The sequence below is a fragment of the Trachypithecus francoisi genome, unplaced genomic scaffold (genome assembly GCF_009764315.1).
Source record: "Trachypithecus francoisi isolate TF-2019V2 unplaced genomic scaffold, Tfra_2.0 Lachesis_group16, whole genome shotgun sequence".
Lineage (NCBI taxonomy): Eukaryota > Metazoa > Chordata > Mammalia > Primates > Cercopithecidae > Trachypithecus > Trachypithecus francoisi.
This window is the reverse complement of record NW_022681461.1, coordinates 51568512-51585570: the sequence shown is the minus strand read 5'-3', so window position 1 is coordinate 51585570 and position 17059 is coordinate 51568512. Positions and strand designations below refer to the sequence as shown.

General features: G+C 38.3%; 1 protein-coding gene across 10 annotated transcripts in view; it reads left to right on the top strand.

Annotated features, from left to right (window-relative positions):
* The window catches only part of IFNE (interferon epsilon), a 121554-nt gene that overhangs the window by 15801 nt on the left and 88694 nt on the right, over positions 1-17059 (top strand). The gene's annotated exons all lie outside the window — the stretch shown is intronic.

Here is a 17059-nt window from a genome sequence, read left to right as displayed (position 1 = left end):
TCTTTAAAATATTTTAAAAAATATTTGACATTCATTATCAGAGTGAAGGAAAATTTAAACAGTTCAGTTTCTTCTTTTGCTAGTAGGCATATTATGCTAATGAAATTACTAAATTAAAAGTCTGTCAAGGATTTTGACAAACTGAATGCCATTTTTCACCAGAAGTCAAGCCCCTAAGTGATTGTCTAGAGGCAAGAATTTTCTGATACATTGTCTCAACAATGCTTCTCACTTGGTCTTCAGGTGCCCCAACCCCCAAGTACACATACTACCTGCTCACTTAAAAATGTGAAAACAAACAAGCAAACAAAAAGTGCTTTAAGGAAAGGCCACACAGTACAAATGCTTATTAGTATGCAGAAATAATGGAGGTGGGGGATAGGTGGGCATCTAACCTCAGGCTTAACCGTGGGTTGTGATTTCCAGCAAGGAGATTACTAGGTTCTTCTAAATTCTTAGAATTAAGTTCTCACTACTAGATCCACTAGGAGTTTGTCTTTTGAGAGATCTACTACTTAAAGTTTTAAAAATTGTTAATAAATTAATTATATAATTAATCAAATTTCCATTGTCAATCTGAAGCATGCTTTTTGATGATAGAGTAAAAGAGCTGATTTCCAACGCTTGGTTATTTTGGGTAGCATAGATAGTGTTGAAGCTGAGTAGAGTCTGCTTAGAGGATATAGTCCACCTCTCCTCTCCTTTATAGTTATTGGAATTGTGGTCACTAGCACAGGGCCTTGAGATTTGGAGATGGGACTTCCAAGCCTATCTGGTCCATTTCTATCTCACTGCTTTTAAATGCAGTGCTTCTTTCATGCATTTAAAACATGCATGATGTACTTAGGGCCTGAAAGTTGTGGAGAGCAAAACATGGTGTGAAAAGTGCATTTGTGTTTTGTTTGCTTGCTTGTTTGGCTTTGCATTTACTTGAAAGAAAATACAGACAATATTTGTACATCTACACTACCTCCTGACTTTGGGGGATATTAGATTAAAAAAATAAAGATCACAAAAAATTGTAGAATGGCAGCTTCTTGTGATTTTATTTTTATTTTAAGAATAATTATTACTCTTGACATTTTATTTTATCCTCAAAGTGCTTGGTGAATGTTAATTTACTTTTTAAGACTTTAAAGGAACTCAACTCAGCTTGCTTTTTCATAGTGTATAACCCATTGAAGTCAAGGGGTATAAGACTGATCTATAGTAGAATTATCAAAATATTCTTTTAGGATGCCTGGGCTTCAAAAAACAGAGATCTAGCTGGTTATTGTCTTGGCCAAATAAATTCATGGCCAAATAAAATTCCTTAATGGTGAAAAAATTGCACTGGGTTTAAATTTGATTTCTGTACTATTCAGGAGACTGTAGAGTGACACTTGACCTGATATCTGCATTAACCATTTGTAGATTTTGGCTCACATAGACATATTATTAAAGAATTACATTTTTCAATGTGATATATATACACCATGGAATACTACTCAGCCATAAAAAATAATGAAATAATATCTTTTGCAGCAATGTGGATGAATTTTGAGGCCATTATTCTAAGTGAAATAACTCAGAAATGGAAAACCAAATATTGTATATTCTCACTTATAGGGGAGAACTAAGCTATGTGTACACAATGGCATACAAAGTGGTATAATGGACTTTGGAGGCTCAAGAGGGAGTGGGAGGCAGTGCGGGGGTGAGAGATTTAAAAAATACATATTAGGTACAATGTATACTGCTCTGGTGACAGTGCACTAAAATCTCACACTTCACCACTATACAATTCATCCATGTAACCAAAAACCACTTGTACCCTAAAAGCTATCAAAAAAAAAAAGAAAAAGGAACACTAGGTGAGTTCATCTAGAGTTCAATGATAAAAGAATTCTTTATCATTGAAAGATGAATAACCTTACCAAGTTCATGATACTTAACTTCCCAATTATGCCTTCACTGATTGTATAAGTCTGTTTTCATGCCGCTGATAAAGACATACCTGAGACTGCACAATTTATGAAAGAAAGAGGTTTAATTAGAATGGCAATCATTAAAAAGGAAACAACAGGTGCTTTAGAGGATGTGGAGAAATAGGAACACTTTTACACTGTTGGTGAGAGTGTAAACTAGTTCAACCATTGTGGAAGACAGTGTGGCAATTCCTCAAGGATCTAGAACTAGAAATACCATTTGACCCAGCCATCCCATTACTGGGTATATACCCAAAGGATTATAAATCATGCTGCTATAAAGACACATGCACATGTATGTTTATTGCAGCACTATTCACAATGGCAAAGACTTGGAACCAACCCAAATGTCCATCAGTGACAGACTGGATTAAGAAAATGTGGCACATATACACCATGGAATACTATGTAGCCATAAAAAACGATGAGTTCATGTCCTTTGTACGGACGTGGATGCAGCTGGAAACCATCATTCTCAGCAAACTATCACAAGAACAGAAAACCAAACACCGCATGTTCTCACTCATAGGTGGGAATTGAACAATGAGATCACTTGGACACGGGAAGGGGAACATCACACACTGGGACCTGTTGTGGGGTTGGAGGAGGGATAGCGTTAGAATATGTACCTAACGTAAATGACAAGTTAATGGGTGCAGCACACCAGCATGGCACATGTGTACATATGTAACAAACCTGCACATTGTGAACATGTACCCTAGAACATAAAGTATAATAAAAATAAATAAAAAGAAATACTCTGTTAGAAGAGCTCAAACAGAAAAAAATAATAATAATAAAGAAAGAAAGAGAGAGGTTTAACCGACTTACAGTTCATTACATGGCTAGGAAAGCCTCAATCATTGCGGAAGGTGAAAGGCAAGTCTGACGTGGTGGCAGATGAGAAAAGAGCTTGTGCAGGGAAACTCCCCTTCTTAAAACCATGAGATCTCGTGAGACCTATTCACAATCACAGGAACAGCACGGGAAAGACCTGCCCCCGTGATTCAATTACCTCCCACCGGGTTCTTCCCGTAACATATGGGAATTCAAGATGAGATTTGGGTGGGGACACAACTAAACCATATTACGGCATTGTCATAATTAAACCCAACCAGAAGATAAAAAAAGAATTATGGTTTTCATACTTAACTTGAGAAGCAGCAAAAAATAATCCCAGAATTAACCCATTGTAATAAAAACAAATGATTGAAAATCCCTGCCACTGAAAAATATTTTCAAAACAATAAATACAAGTATTTATTAGAAGTTTAGAACGTTCTATAATTTTAAAGTAATTTAATTCCCATATTGAACTTCTGAAAGATTTGCTTTCATTGAAGGTTTTACTTTTAAGGTGATTATTCCAGTATAGCACACATTATTTCCTGATTAATTACTCACCAAACTGCTGATATTTTTGCAATATTCTATTTCCACCTGCGCCTAAACCCACCCACCGACCCATGTATATACATGTTGGACAGGTATCAGCATGAGTTAATATTTAACTCCTGTGGCAATGAGGAAGTGCGCTAGTAGGTAAATCCAAAACCTTGATCACCAGTAATTCATCTTAATCCTTTCTATGTAATGAGAACAACTGATAGAATACGATAAAAAGAAAAATATAGCATATATACATAAGAATACTATGTAGATAAAGTAACTAACCACCCATCAGGGTGTAAATTCCAGGAATGTCTAAGAGGGTTCTTAGAGCCTCAGTTTTCTCATTTCCTCCATTAAAGACAATAAAAACAAAACATTAGCTCAATTTTTGTCACATAGAATGTTTTTCGTAAATGCTTATTCCCTCCAGTCAAAGTCAAGATCCTTGCAAGTTTCTATTTTAGGAGAAAGAAAGCAGAGCTAATTCTGTTTAGTTCCTGGCTGTTTCATGCTTGAGAACATTTGCATGGGGGTGTTTCTTTCCTAGAAAAGCTTCATCCTGCCATATCTGGTTTTTGAACTCCTGTTTAGCCTTCAGAATCTTGCTCAGTCATCACTTCCTCTGTGAAGCTTTCCATGACCTCCTTCTAGAAAAAAAATTATGTCCTTTCCCTGTATTTTTGTATCTTTAGATATTTCTGGTTTTGTTTGTATCATAGTGATACATTATTTTTTTTAATCTGACAGCCATCTCCACTTGGTTGTTGGGTCAGTGATGCCTAACTGCATCAAGTTCATCTCTGTTCTCTATTCCCTGAGATACAAAGGTTAAGTAGTAAATCTTTGTTCTGATGAAGTGAAAATGCTTTACCACAATAATGGAAAAATCAGATTCAGTTTAAAATGTAACAGCTTTTTTTTTTTACCGTGCTCCATTTTTAAAAATAATGTTATCTTTGCTATAAAATATATCAATTTAATGGTAGAAATTTTGGAAAACATACATTTGTAAAGAAGAAAATTAAAATTATTATTCCACTACTCATAAACATTAGTGTTAGCACTCTGATATGGTTCCTCAGTCTATTAAAGGTGTAAATATATGTATACCTACATATTTAAATAAAACTGAGATTGTACGGCCTATAATATTTTGTAACTGCTCTGCTTTTTGCCAGGTAATTTGTATGTTCACAAATCAGTAAATATTTGTCCAAGACATTTTTTATGCTTCATTGCATTCTATGATATGAACCTTTATGGTTTATAATAAATAATTTATTATTGAAAATATATTTTTGCAGTTTTGTTTGTTGTTATAAGTCATTCTGCGTAAGGATTATTATTTGTGGGATTGACTATCAGCCAGTTTAGCCGCACTGGTTGTTAAAATACTGAAATATTTCCATATTGGTAGGAAAACAGTCATATCCTGTGTTTCCCCGTCTCCTTCTCCTGGACTGCTGATGATCCAGTAAGCTAAGGGCACGTAGCATGTGGTGTAGGTGGCATCCTTTCCTGTTAGTCCTGATTGTGATATATCTGTCCAAAATTGTTAACACTCCTGGAATTTTGCGTGCATCTTGCTATTTCTTTAAATACCTAGAAGTAAAAATCCTTCATTAACAAATGTGTGTCGGGAGTCTATCAGAAAATGGCTCATTAAAATTAGGATAATTCATGGAAGGTTCAATAAAGGACCTATTTAAAAGGAAAGAGTAGAGTGTGAGCAACTCTGATGAAAGCCAAGATGGTTTTCACCAGTTTGCATAAATGTGATGAGGGAGTGGTTACTGCAGCCTACAAGGAGACAGCCACTTTGAGAAGAGTGGAGAATTCCAGTTGAAGGTCACAGTCAATCTGTGGCAGCCCCACCAGGAGTAAGCCCAGAAAATGAATATCCCGACTTCCCTCCTTTCCTTCCGTCTTGTTTCCTATCAGGGCTCCTCCTTGCTGGCCCTGAAGGGAAGTCAGAGGACTGGGGAATCTGTTTCTGTCGTCCCCTGCAAGTCAGCCCCCTATGGTGGAGGGTTCATTTGAATGAATAAACTCAACAGAGAGCTGGCAAACATTTATCCTTTTTATTCCATAGTGAAAATTTGTCTCCAGAAAAATGTTTTAGAGCCTCAAACATACTCTGTAATCTCAATGTGAGTTGATATATACTTTATAGATAATCAGAATTGACCTGTAAGGGGGTGTAGTCAGGTGCAGTGTTAGGAGAGAAAAATCACAGGGGTTATTGAGTACCTGACAGATACAAGGAGAGGTAAGAGCCACTGCATTTGTAGGCGCACCTTGGATAAAAGCCTACTGCCCACAAAATAAAGCAGTGGGAAGAGTAACTGCAAAGAGCAAGCATCATTGTGATTATCTTAACTTCTTTTCTATGTAGGCCTGGTGGGCCAGTTCCTGATATTTATGGGATGTTGTAAAATTATCTCAGAAGAGAACTTAAAGAACATCTAAATCAGCTGTATTCAAACTGGTTTTGGCCACAGAATTCTTTCATGAAGTGAAGTTTCATGCAGAAGGCTAACATGCAAAACACATACAGGTACAGCTGCCTTGGTTGGGAGTGGTGAGCCCTCCACCCTCCCTTCTCCTTCAGTTCTGTACCCCGGGGACTTAGATGATTTGCCTGAGCTCATACAGCTTGCTAGTGATGAAGTCATCCCCGGGACTTACAGTCTCCTGACTATTGACTCCATCTTCTTGTATCTATAGATAGAGCCTTCTCCAGTAATTATCAATTCATCATGGAAGCTTCCCCTCATTTTTCTTCCACTCAACACTGTTGGTTCACCACCTTGTTAACAATAATAAGCTGACTATAGGTAACATCCACCCATCTCAAAGCCTTATATATGTGTGGTCTCTTCCCCAGCAGCACATTAGAATTCTGTGGGAAGCTTTTATAAACATACCAGTGCTCAGGCCCTATTTCTAGAGATTCTGATTTGTTAAGCTGTGGCGTCGGGGTTCAAGCATCAGTAGGTTTTAAAAGCTGAAAGGGTTCTAGGGAGCAGCAAGGGCTGAGAACCCCTGTTTTGGCAGAGTTCTAGCAAGCATTAGTATTCCCAGAAAGAAGAAAAGCTTGCTTACTTCCAACCCCAGGCAGCAGCTTGTGCTCTCAGCAATTCCATCTCATCCCTGTGGTCACTGACTGTGAATTTAGGGGTAAACGAAAAGTAAGCTTCTTGTATTGAAGAAGGATTGGAGTCTGATTTTATGACATGGAAATTGGGACTAAATTGATCCCAATTATGTTGTTTTTAAGACATTTCATGTATCAGAAATAATCTGAGTAATAAAACTCTAGTGAGAGGCCAATATCCGTGCTTACAATATGTGACTGGAGATAAAGAGTCCTATTTCTCCAGATTCATCCATTGATATCTCATCATACACTTTAAGTGGTTAGTGTGTATGTGTGTGTATTGCTTGTACAAAAATAAATATAGTTCTTAAAATTGAAGTTTTTTTGGGGAAAATATACATTTTAACTAGGGGTGGTCATATTTTTAATATTTCTAAAATGACTCAATAGAATTATCTTAAGTTACAGAGTAAATTTTTAGTAGGATTTCTGGGCATCATTTAAAGCGAGTAGTATTTCTAAAAATATAATTTTTCCCCTTATAAATAAATATTGTGAACATTTAAATATGAAACTATTAGATGAAGACATTTCTATAATTTGTTACTTAATGTTTTAAATGAATGAGCAGTAAGTTCTATTTTTTTGGTTACATTTTCTTTTTACCAGCATTATGAAATCTGTGCATGCTTAATTTTATGCCATCCCATTGTGTTTGAGAAGTGCTGTACTGTCTATTAGCTTCTTCAGGTATGGTCCACTCTGATTCTTTATTTCAGGCCTTTAAACAGCCATTGTCCTTAGAGTAGTAGATGTTTTGCAGTGTAGTCAAGGGAAGTTTGCATTTTCTTCTGGATATCAAACCTGATAGAACCAAAGTTGAACTTTTCTGTTACTTTTTAAGGAGTATTTTTTTTGCTCAAAGTCCAATACAAGTTATAGCTCCAGAAAACTAATTATAAATTAATTAGGAAAGTATTTTTTTCTCTATTTATGTTGTAAAAGTGTAACATGTTTATTTGTCTTAGAATGCCATGTGTTAATGTCTGTCATGAGGAAATGAAATAGTTTTTATTTTTGGCTTCTTGGTAAAAGATAATTCCTCTCAATACAGGCAGAAACTAATTAAGAATATATAAATGGCTCTTCACTGTAAGAAAAACAGATTTGTGATAATATGTTCAGTTCTATGGCAGACAAAATTCCAAAGGGCAGGGACTTCCTTACCATATAGGGGAATAAGCACTTTGTCCTTGTGGTTATATCAGATTACCAAATGCTGGTAGAAAGATTAACATAAAAGGCTAGTGATGACAATTTGAGTATGAGATTGCTACCATGGCCCAGAGGGCAGCCCCATCAACACCCTGCCAATTCGCATTGGTTTTTGGACTTTGTTTCTCTTCACTGAAGTTGGGCTTGGGGCTTTTAGGTTTTCAAGTTTTCTTTCAGTCTTCTTGTTTCCTGTCTCCTGTTTCTTGAGTTGTTTGAGCTGCTTATGGGTGCTTTTTAGGGAAATGATGTATAAACTTTAAGAGATGTTTCCAGAGCAGGTTAGCTGTTTAGAGGAAATACCTAAAAATGCACACTTTTACTTTAATTCTTGTTTAACATGTATTGATATTTTATCTCTAGGTAGGACTTTGGAGATACGTTTAGTGAAGGGGGAGCACAACTGGAGCAGGTACAAATGAAATATCTTGGTATTATTTTGTTTTTAAACAACAGAGAATTCCCTTTCATGAATCAGATTTGGGTTATGAATCAGAATCTGTATCAGATTTGAGTTATGAAGTATCAATTCTGTACATTCTATATGAAGAGAATAACATGAGAATGATGATGCTTACCTTGCAATGCTTTAGGGAGGATTGGAAATAATTCAGTAATGCCTGCATAGAGCAGAAATGCTGACAGCTGTCACTGTTGTTGTTGTTATAACTTTTGTTTTCTCCTCCAGACTGTCCATCCCTCCACTCCCAACCTTAGATTACTTGTAACCTGTGCACTCTGCCTTTGCCTCGTCTCCTTGATGTGGTCAGACCATAGTTCTTCCTGAAACCCCCTCTAATATCTAGCTCTTCTTGGAGACTTAGTAGTCTTGGATCTGAAAACTGTCCTGTCATCATTAGTGGCTCAGGGCATTAGATTTTAATTAGAACAATAGCCTCTGCAAAAATGTACAGTGATTGGGCCCAGTTTGCCCATATGCCTTCATCAGTAACACCAAAATGACCTGCAAGGGAAAATTGAGGAACAAACAAACAACTTCCAGTAAATATAATTTATTGTTCCTTATCTAGTCTATTTCTTTGTTGGAATAAGGCATTTATCATCATCATCATCATTATGTTTGTATGTTTGGAATGCTGTCACAAAATAGTATAAACTGGGTGGTTTAAGCAACGTTAATTTATTTTCTCATGGTTCCAAAGGTGACTTAAGCAACATTAATTTATTTCCTCATGGCACCTAAAGCAGAGTGCCAGCTGATTTGGTTTCTCCTGTCCTGGCTTGCAGATGACCATTTTCTTACTATGTCCTCACATTGCCTATCCTCAGTGTGTGCATGTGGAAGGAGAGAGAGCAGAAGCTCTCTGGTGTTTCTTCTTATAAGGCCGCCAATCTTCTTAGAGCCAGGGTCCCACCCTTATGAGCTTATTTAACCCTAATCACTTCTTTAGAGGCCCCATCTTTAAATACAGTTATACTTGGGGTTAGGGCTTCAAAATGTGGATTTTGGGGAGACATACACATCCAGTCCAAAATGATCATATTTGTCATCATTATCATTTATTTGATTACTTTTATCATTCAAAAGAATGGAAAAGGATAAAATAGTTTGCATTTTAGGTTGTACTGAAGATCTGCTAGATGCTAGCTGCTGTGGCAAACTTGTACGTACATTATTTTGTTTAATTCTTACATCATTTTATTCTCACAACTGTATTACATAGGTAGTATTTTCCCCATTTGGTAGATAGAAAAGCAAGACTCAGGTAAATTAAGTAATTTGGTTATTATACATTGTGCAAGTATGTATAAGGGCTTAGATGAGAATATATCTTCTGTCATTCAGCCTGTACTCTAAACCACCATATCACAGAATTATTATGAAGACACTTATGGGTGGGGGATGATTTTGGTTCATCTGGGGTAGAGACCTTATATATTTATAGCTGTTTGACTTTATTCTCCAATCTAAGGTTCATAGTTGACTCCCAGTTGGCTTAAATCCCCTCTCCAGTCCAGCCTCTAAGGGGAATCACCTGTATAGCATTTTACCAAGACGCCCAGGGTAGTGAAAAGATCCAGGATAGCTGGGAATCTCTGCCAAGATATTAATTGAACCTCTCCAAGGCAGCCACAAAACCACCTCCACTCTTTTCTTCCTCTCAATTTTATATCATATTCAAGATCTCAGTGGTAGATTTCATTGGATGTAGAAACTCACTTTTTGATTCCCTCCACCAAAACAAATTGAGAAACTCACATGTAGGCCACACACTAAAAAAATACTAGGGAAAGCTCTGATCGCTATGAAGAGAGAAATAAGGGAAGAAGGAGGAGATTCAATTGGTACAAAGTTAACATAATTATGTTGATAATGGTCAACTTCATGTTCCTGAATTGTCAAACAACTTGTTTATTAGATTTAAAAAACAACATATTTTAACTTTATTCTTTGCTTAGTAATTTGTGGTACTGTTTTCGAGTGGATGAAAAGAAGAAAGGAATGAGAACACAAAGTATTGCTGTTAGAAATAATACTAGCCAGAAGTACACAAAGGTTTAGACACAGAAGAATTTGCCATTTTGACTTTGTTTCCACAGGGCCCCTAGTCTCCACTTGGTTTCTCGTTTTTGATTTATGCTACCTTAATATTTTTGTGTATTCACCACTTGAGATTTTTTGCTTTATTTCTTTTCTGTTTCACATCCTCCCATAGTCTCTGCAGAAGGTTCTGCTACCTGGGTAGAATTTAGTATACCCTGCCACAATGGTTTGCATAGCAAGAGAGCTGTATTAGCACAGCTTTTCTAGTGAGTGCTGACCATCATCTTCCTTGAAAATATGATTAGCTGTGAATAAACGTACAGGCACACCTTGTGTTATTGTGCTTCACTTTGTTGCATTTCACAGATTGTGCTTTTTACAAATTGCAAGTTTGTGGCAACCTTGCATCCAGTAAGTTTATCAGAACCATTTTCCCAACAGCATGTGCTCACTGGGTATCTCTGTCGCATTTTGTTAATGCTCACGGTATTTCTACTTTATTATTATTACTATATCTGTTATGGTGATCTGTAATGTTTGACGTTACTATTGCAGTTGTTTTGGGTGCCATGAACTACACCCATATAAGACAGGGGACTTAATTGACAAATGTGTGTGTTCTTACTACGCCACTAACCCCATTTCCCTGTCTTCTTCCTCTGTTCGGGCCTCCCTCTTCTTTGACACACAAAGATATTGAAACTGGGCCAATTACTAGCCCTACAATGGCCTCTTAAGTGTTCAAGTAGAAGAAAAAGTCACACATCTGTCACTTTAAATCAAAAAGTAGAAATGATTAAGCTTAGTGAGGAAGGCATCTCTAACACTAAGATAGGTTGAAAGCTGGGCCTCTTGTACCAAATCATCAAATTTTTAATATAAAGGAAAAGTTCTTGAAGTAAATTAAAATTGCTACTCTGGTGTACACACAAATGATAAGAAAGCGAAACAGCTTTATTGCTGATATGTAGAAAGTTTTAGGGGTCTGGATGGAAGATCAGACCAGCCATAACATCCCCTTAAGCCAAAGCCTAATCCAGAACAAGGCCCTAACTCTCTTCTTGAGAGAGATTCTATCAAGTCTTAGAGGTAAGGAAGCTGCAGGAGAAAAGTTTGAAGCTAGCAGAGGTTGCTTCATGAGAAGGAGACTAATGTAAAACTGCATGGTGGAGCAGCACATGCTTGTGTAGAAGCTGCAGTCAGTTATCTAGAAGATATAGCTAAGATAATTTATGAAGGTGGCTGCACTAAACAGCAGATTTTCAATGTAGACAAAACAGCCTTCTATTGGAAAAGGATGCCATCTAGGACTTTCATAGCTAGAGAGGAGAAGTCAATACCTGGTTTCAAAGTTTCAAAGGACAAGTGATTCTTTTGTTAGGGACTAATACAGCTGGTAACTTTAAGTTGAAACCAGTGCTCATTTACCATTCTAGAAATCCTAGGGCCCTTAAATATTATGCTAAGTTGACTCTGCCTATGCTCTATCAATGGAACAACAATGTGCCTGGCTGACAGCACATCTGTTCACAGCATCATTTACTGAGTATTTTAAGCCCATTGTTGAGACCAGCTGCTCAGAAAAAAAAGATTTCTTTTAAAATACTGCTGCTCATTGATAATCGCCTGATCACCCAAGAGCTCTGATGGAGATGTATTAGGAGATGAATGTTGTTTGCCTTGCTGCCAACACAACACTCTTGCTGTAGCCCATGGATCAGTGTTTAATTTTGACTTTCAAGTGTTACTATTTAAGAACTACATTTTATAAGGCTATAGATGCTATAGATAGTTCCCTCTCTGGTGGATCTGGGTTGCATAAATAGAAAGTCTTCTGGAAAGGATTTATTCTAGATGTCATTAAGAACATTTATGATTCATGGGGGAGGGTCAAAATATCAACATTAACAGGAGTTTGGAAAAAGTTTATTCCAGCCCTTATGGATGACTTGGAGTGGTTCAAGACTTCAGTGGAAGAAGTAACTGCAGATGTGGTGTGAACAGCAAGAAAATTTGAATTAGAAGTGGAGCCTGAAGATGTGACTGAATTGCTGCAGTCGTATAATATAATAAAACTTGGATAAGGAGTTAATTCTTATAGGTGACCAAGAAAGTGATTTCTTGAGGTGGAATAACTCCTGGTGAAGATGCCGTGAATATTGTTGGAATGACAATAAAGGATTTAGAATATTCCATAAACTTAGTTGATAAAGCAGTTGCAGTGTTTGAGAAGATTGACTCCAGTTTTGAAGGAAATCTTACTATGGGCAAAATGCTAAATAGCATCCCATGCTATAGAGAAAGCTTTCTTTAAAGGAGAGTTGATTGATGCTGTTTTAGTTAAGAAATTGCAGAGAGAAGGCAAGATGGCCAACCATATGCACCCAGGAAGAACAGCTACCACTGATGGACCAAGACACTGGCACACACTCCTCACAGATCTTCAGAGGGAAGGCACCTAGAGTAGATGGAGGGAAGACACAGAAGCTGGGCTGAAGTGCGAGGAAGCTTGGAATTCTGCACAGGATTACCATGCACTGGGACTCATTCCTGGCCCTTAAAGACCCCAGGGGAACGGGTGATTTGCATTGGCAAGGATCAAGCCACTTTCACCATGGGCCTCTGGCTGCTTAGAGAAGTGGTAGGGACATCATGCCAGCTGAAGTGGAGCCCAGAGCTGTTGGTGTGGGACTGTCTATAGCAGAACACTGCCAGGGAAGCCCATCTCCCTAAGCTCGACTTGCTTCCATGGGACACCTTAGCCCTAGGGGAACTGTTGGATCTGAACTCTGCAGGGTGGTCTTGCCCATCAGATGGTGCCAGTCTGATCTGAGCACCGCTTGGTCTGCTGGCCTCTCCTGGACCCCAGCCTGGCCACACCTAGTTGCAGGGCAGCCTCAGGTCCCCTGGGGGCCAACATCATAGCTTCTGCACTGGTGGACCCTGCATGACCAGTGGAGAGCTCCAGCAGAGCAGCCCCCACAACCACATGCCAGCCTACCTGTGCCCTCCCTGCACAGCCATTTCCCCAGGTCCCAAAGCAACACCCCACATTGCTTTGCCAGCACGTGTGTGTGGGAGCAGGTTTTGCTGCCTTTGTTCTGTCAGTGTGTCTGTGTGCATGCACCCTCCTCTGCCACTGCTGTGGTGGGTGTGCACTTGCTGTTTCTTCCCCTGCCAGACCACCATTGCAGTCAGAGTCTTGGTGGACACATGGAAAATCAGCCCCACTCCCACTAGCACCACACCCTTGCACCAGCACTGCCACAGAAGTGAAACTAGGCACAGAGAACAGCAAACCTCCCCTGCCCTGAGCAACTACCACTTCATGCAGGTCACAGAGAATGCATACAGACCCGCACCCACCAGCACCCTGCCCTCATGCATCCCCAGGACAGCACAATCATGTGTTATAATCACCAGCGGGGGTCCCCCAACCTTTGGAGCCCTGCTGTCTCTACCACTGTGGTGAACACCTGCACGGAGGCAGGCACCCAGGAACCCACTGGTACCCTGTCACAGCTGATGAGCATGTACCCTGCTGCACTGTCACTGAGGCTGACATATGCAAATGAGGAAGAATGCTGCTGCCACTGCACTATGAACACACAGTCCTGAGGTTGGGAGCTGAGTGTTGGCTCCCTAAAACCTTCCAGAAACAAACCAGTAGGCTAAATCCACCTTTTACCACAAACTCTCAAGGTCATCAAATAAGATGAAAATAAAAACATCCAACAGTCAGCAACTTCAAAGACTGAAGAAACACCAGCTCATAAAAATGAGAAAGAACCAGCACAAGAACTCTGACAACTCAAAAGCCAGAGTACCTTCTTTCCTGTAAACAACTGCAAGTGTTCTGAACTGGGCTGAGATAGCTGAAATGACAGAAGTAAAATTCAAAATATGGATAGGAACAGTGATCATTGTCCTTCAGGGCACACTGAAACCCAATCCAAGGAAGCTAAGAATCACAATAAAACAATGCAGGAGCTGACAGTCACAATGGCCCGTGTAGAAAAGAACATAACCAGCCGGATAGAGCTGAGAAACACACTACAAGAATTTCATAGTGCAATCACAAGTATTAATAGCAGAGCAGAACAAGCAGAGGAAAGAATCTCAGAGCTTGAAGACTGGCTTTCTGAAATAAAACAGTCAGACAAGAATAGAGAAAAAAGAATGGAAACAAATGAACAAAACTCTGAAAAATATTGAGTTATGTAAAGAAACCAAATCTGTGACCCATTGATGTCCCTGAAAGAGATGGAGAGAGTATAAGTGAACTTGTAAAACATATTTCAGGATATCATCCACGGAAAGACTTCCAACCTAGCTAGAGAAGGCAACATTCAAATTCAGGAAATGCAGAGAACCCTAGTAAGATACTTCACAAGAAGGTCATCCCCAAGACACATAATCATCAGATTCTCCAAGGTCAAAATGAAAGAACAAACGTTAAAGGCAGCTAGAGAGAAAGGTCAGGTCACCTACATAGGGAAGCCTATCAGACTAAGAGCAGACGTCTCAGCAGAAACCCTACAAGCCAGAAGTGATTGGGGGCCAATATTCAACATTCCTAAAAAACTTCTAACCCAGAATTCATATCTTTTCAAACTAATCTTCATAAGCAAAGGAGAAATGAGATCCTTTCCAATCAAGCAAATTCAGATGGACCTCATAACCACCCTACCTGCCTTACAAGAACTTCTCAAGGAGGCTCTAAATATGGAAAAACTGTTAACAGCCACTACAAAAACACATGGAAGTACACAGACCAGTGACGCTATAAAGCAACCACACAAGTCTGAATGATAACCAGCTAACATCATGACAGGATCAAACCCACATATATAAATACTAACCTTGAATGTAAATGGGCTAAATGCATATGCAGAAGATTAAAACTGGATCCTTTCCTTATACCATATAGAAAAGGTGGATTAAATGTAAAATCAAAAACTATAAAAACCTTGGAAGACAACCTAGGCAGTACCATTCAGAACAGTGGCATGGGCAAAGATTTCATGCCAAAAGCAATTGCAACAAAATAAAAAAATTGAGAAATGGGATCTAATAAAATGAAAGAGCTTCTGCACAGCGCCAGAAACTATCAACAGAGTAAACAGACAAGCTACAGAATGGGAGAAAATTTCTGTAAACTATGCATTTGACAAAGGTCTAATATCCAGCATCTATAAGGAACTTAAACAAATTTGCAAGAAAAAAAACAACCCCATTAAAAAGTGTCAAAGAACATGAACAAACACTTTTCAAAACAAGACATACAGGCGCCCACAATCATGAAAAAAGCTGAACATCACTGATCATTAGAAAAATGCAAATCAAAACCACAGTGAGATACAATTCTCAATTAGAATGGCTATTATTAAAAGGTCAAAAAATAACAGATGCTGGCAAGGTTGTGGAGACAAAGGAATGCTTATACACTGTTGATGGGTGTATAAATTAGTTCAACCATTGTGGAAGACAGTGTGGCGATTCCTCAAAGACCTAAAACCAAATACCATTCCACCCAGCAATCCCATTACCAGGTATATACCTGAAGGAATATAAATAATTCTGTCATAAAGACACATGCATATGTATGTTCATTGCAGCACTATTCACAGTAGCAAAGACATGGAATCAATGTAAATGTCCATCAGTGATAGACTGGATAGAGAAAATGTGGTACATATACACCATGGAATACTACGCAGCCATAAAAAAGAATGAAATCATGTCCTTTGCACAGATGTGGATGGAACTGGAGGCCATTATCTTTAGCAAACTAACACAGAAACAGAAAACCAAATACTGCATATTCTCACTTATAAGTTGGCGCTAAATGATGAGAACACATGGACACATAGTGGGGAACAAGTCACACTTGGACCTATTGGAGAATGGAGGGTATGAGGAAATAGAGGATCAGGAAAAATAACTAATGAATACTAGGCTTAATACCAGTGTGATGAAATAATCTGTAGAACAAACCCCCGTGATACAGGTTTACCTGTGTAACAAACCACGTGTACTTCTGAACTTAAAAGTAAAAAATAAAAGGAATTATAATAAATATTTAACACAAAAAAAGATTTTAAAAAATGGGTGAAACGCCCCAATCAAGAGGTACATAGTGGTAAACTGGAGTAGGAACCAAGACTCATTGATATGGTGTCTTCAAGAGACCCATCTCACATGCAGTGAGACCCATAGGCCCAAAATAAAGGGCCAGAGAAAAATCTGCCAAGCAAACAGAAAAATCCAAATTTCAGACAAAACACACTTTAAACCAACAAAGGGTAAAAAAAGATATCATATAATGGTAAAGGCTTCAATTCAACAAGAAGACCTAACTAATCTAAATATATATGCACCCAACAGAAGAGCATCCAGATTCATAAAGCAAGTTCTTAGAGATCTGTGAGGCTTAGATAATCACATAATAATAGTGAGAGACTTGAACACCACACTGACAATATTAGTTAGATCATCAAGGCAGAAAATTAACAAGGATATTCAGGACCTGAACTCAGCACTGGACCAAATGTACCTGATGGACGTCTCCATCCAAAAGCAACAGATACACATTCTTCCCACTGCCACATGGTACATACTCTAAAATCAATGACATAATTGGACACAAAACATTCCTCAGCAAATGCTGTATAATGAGTACTAGGCTCATTATAATAACCACCCTCTCAGACCACACCACAATCGAATTAGAAAACAAGACTAAGAAATCCACTTCCATATGTTTAAATGGAAATAGAATCACCTACTCCTGAATGACTTTTGGGTAAATAGTAAAATTAA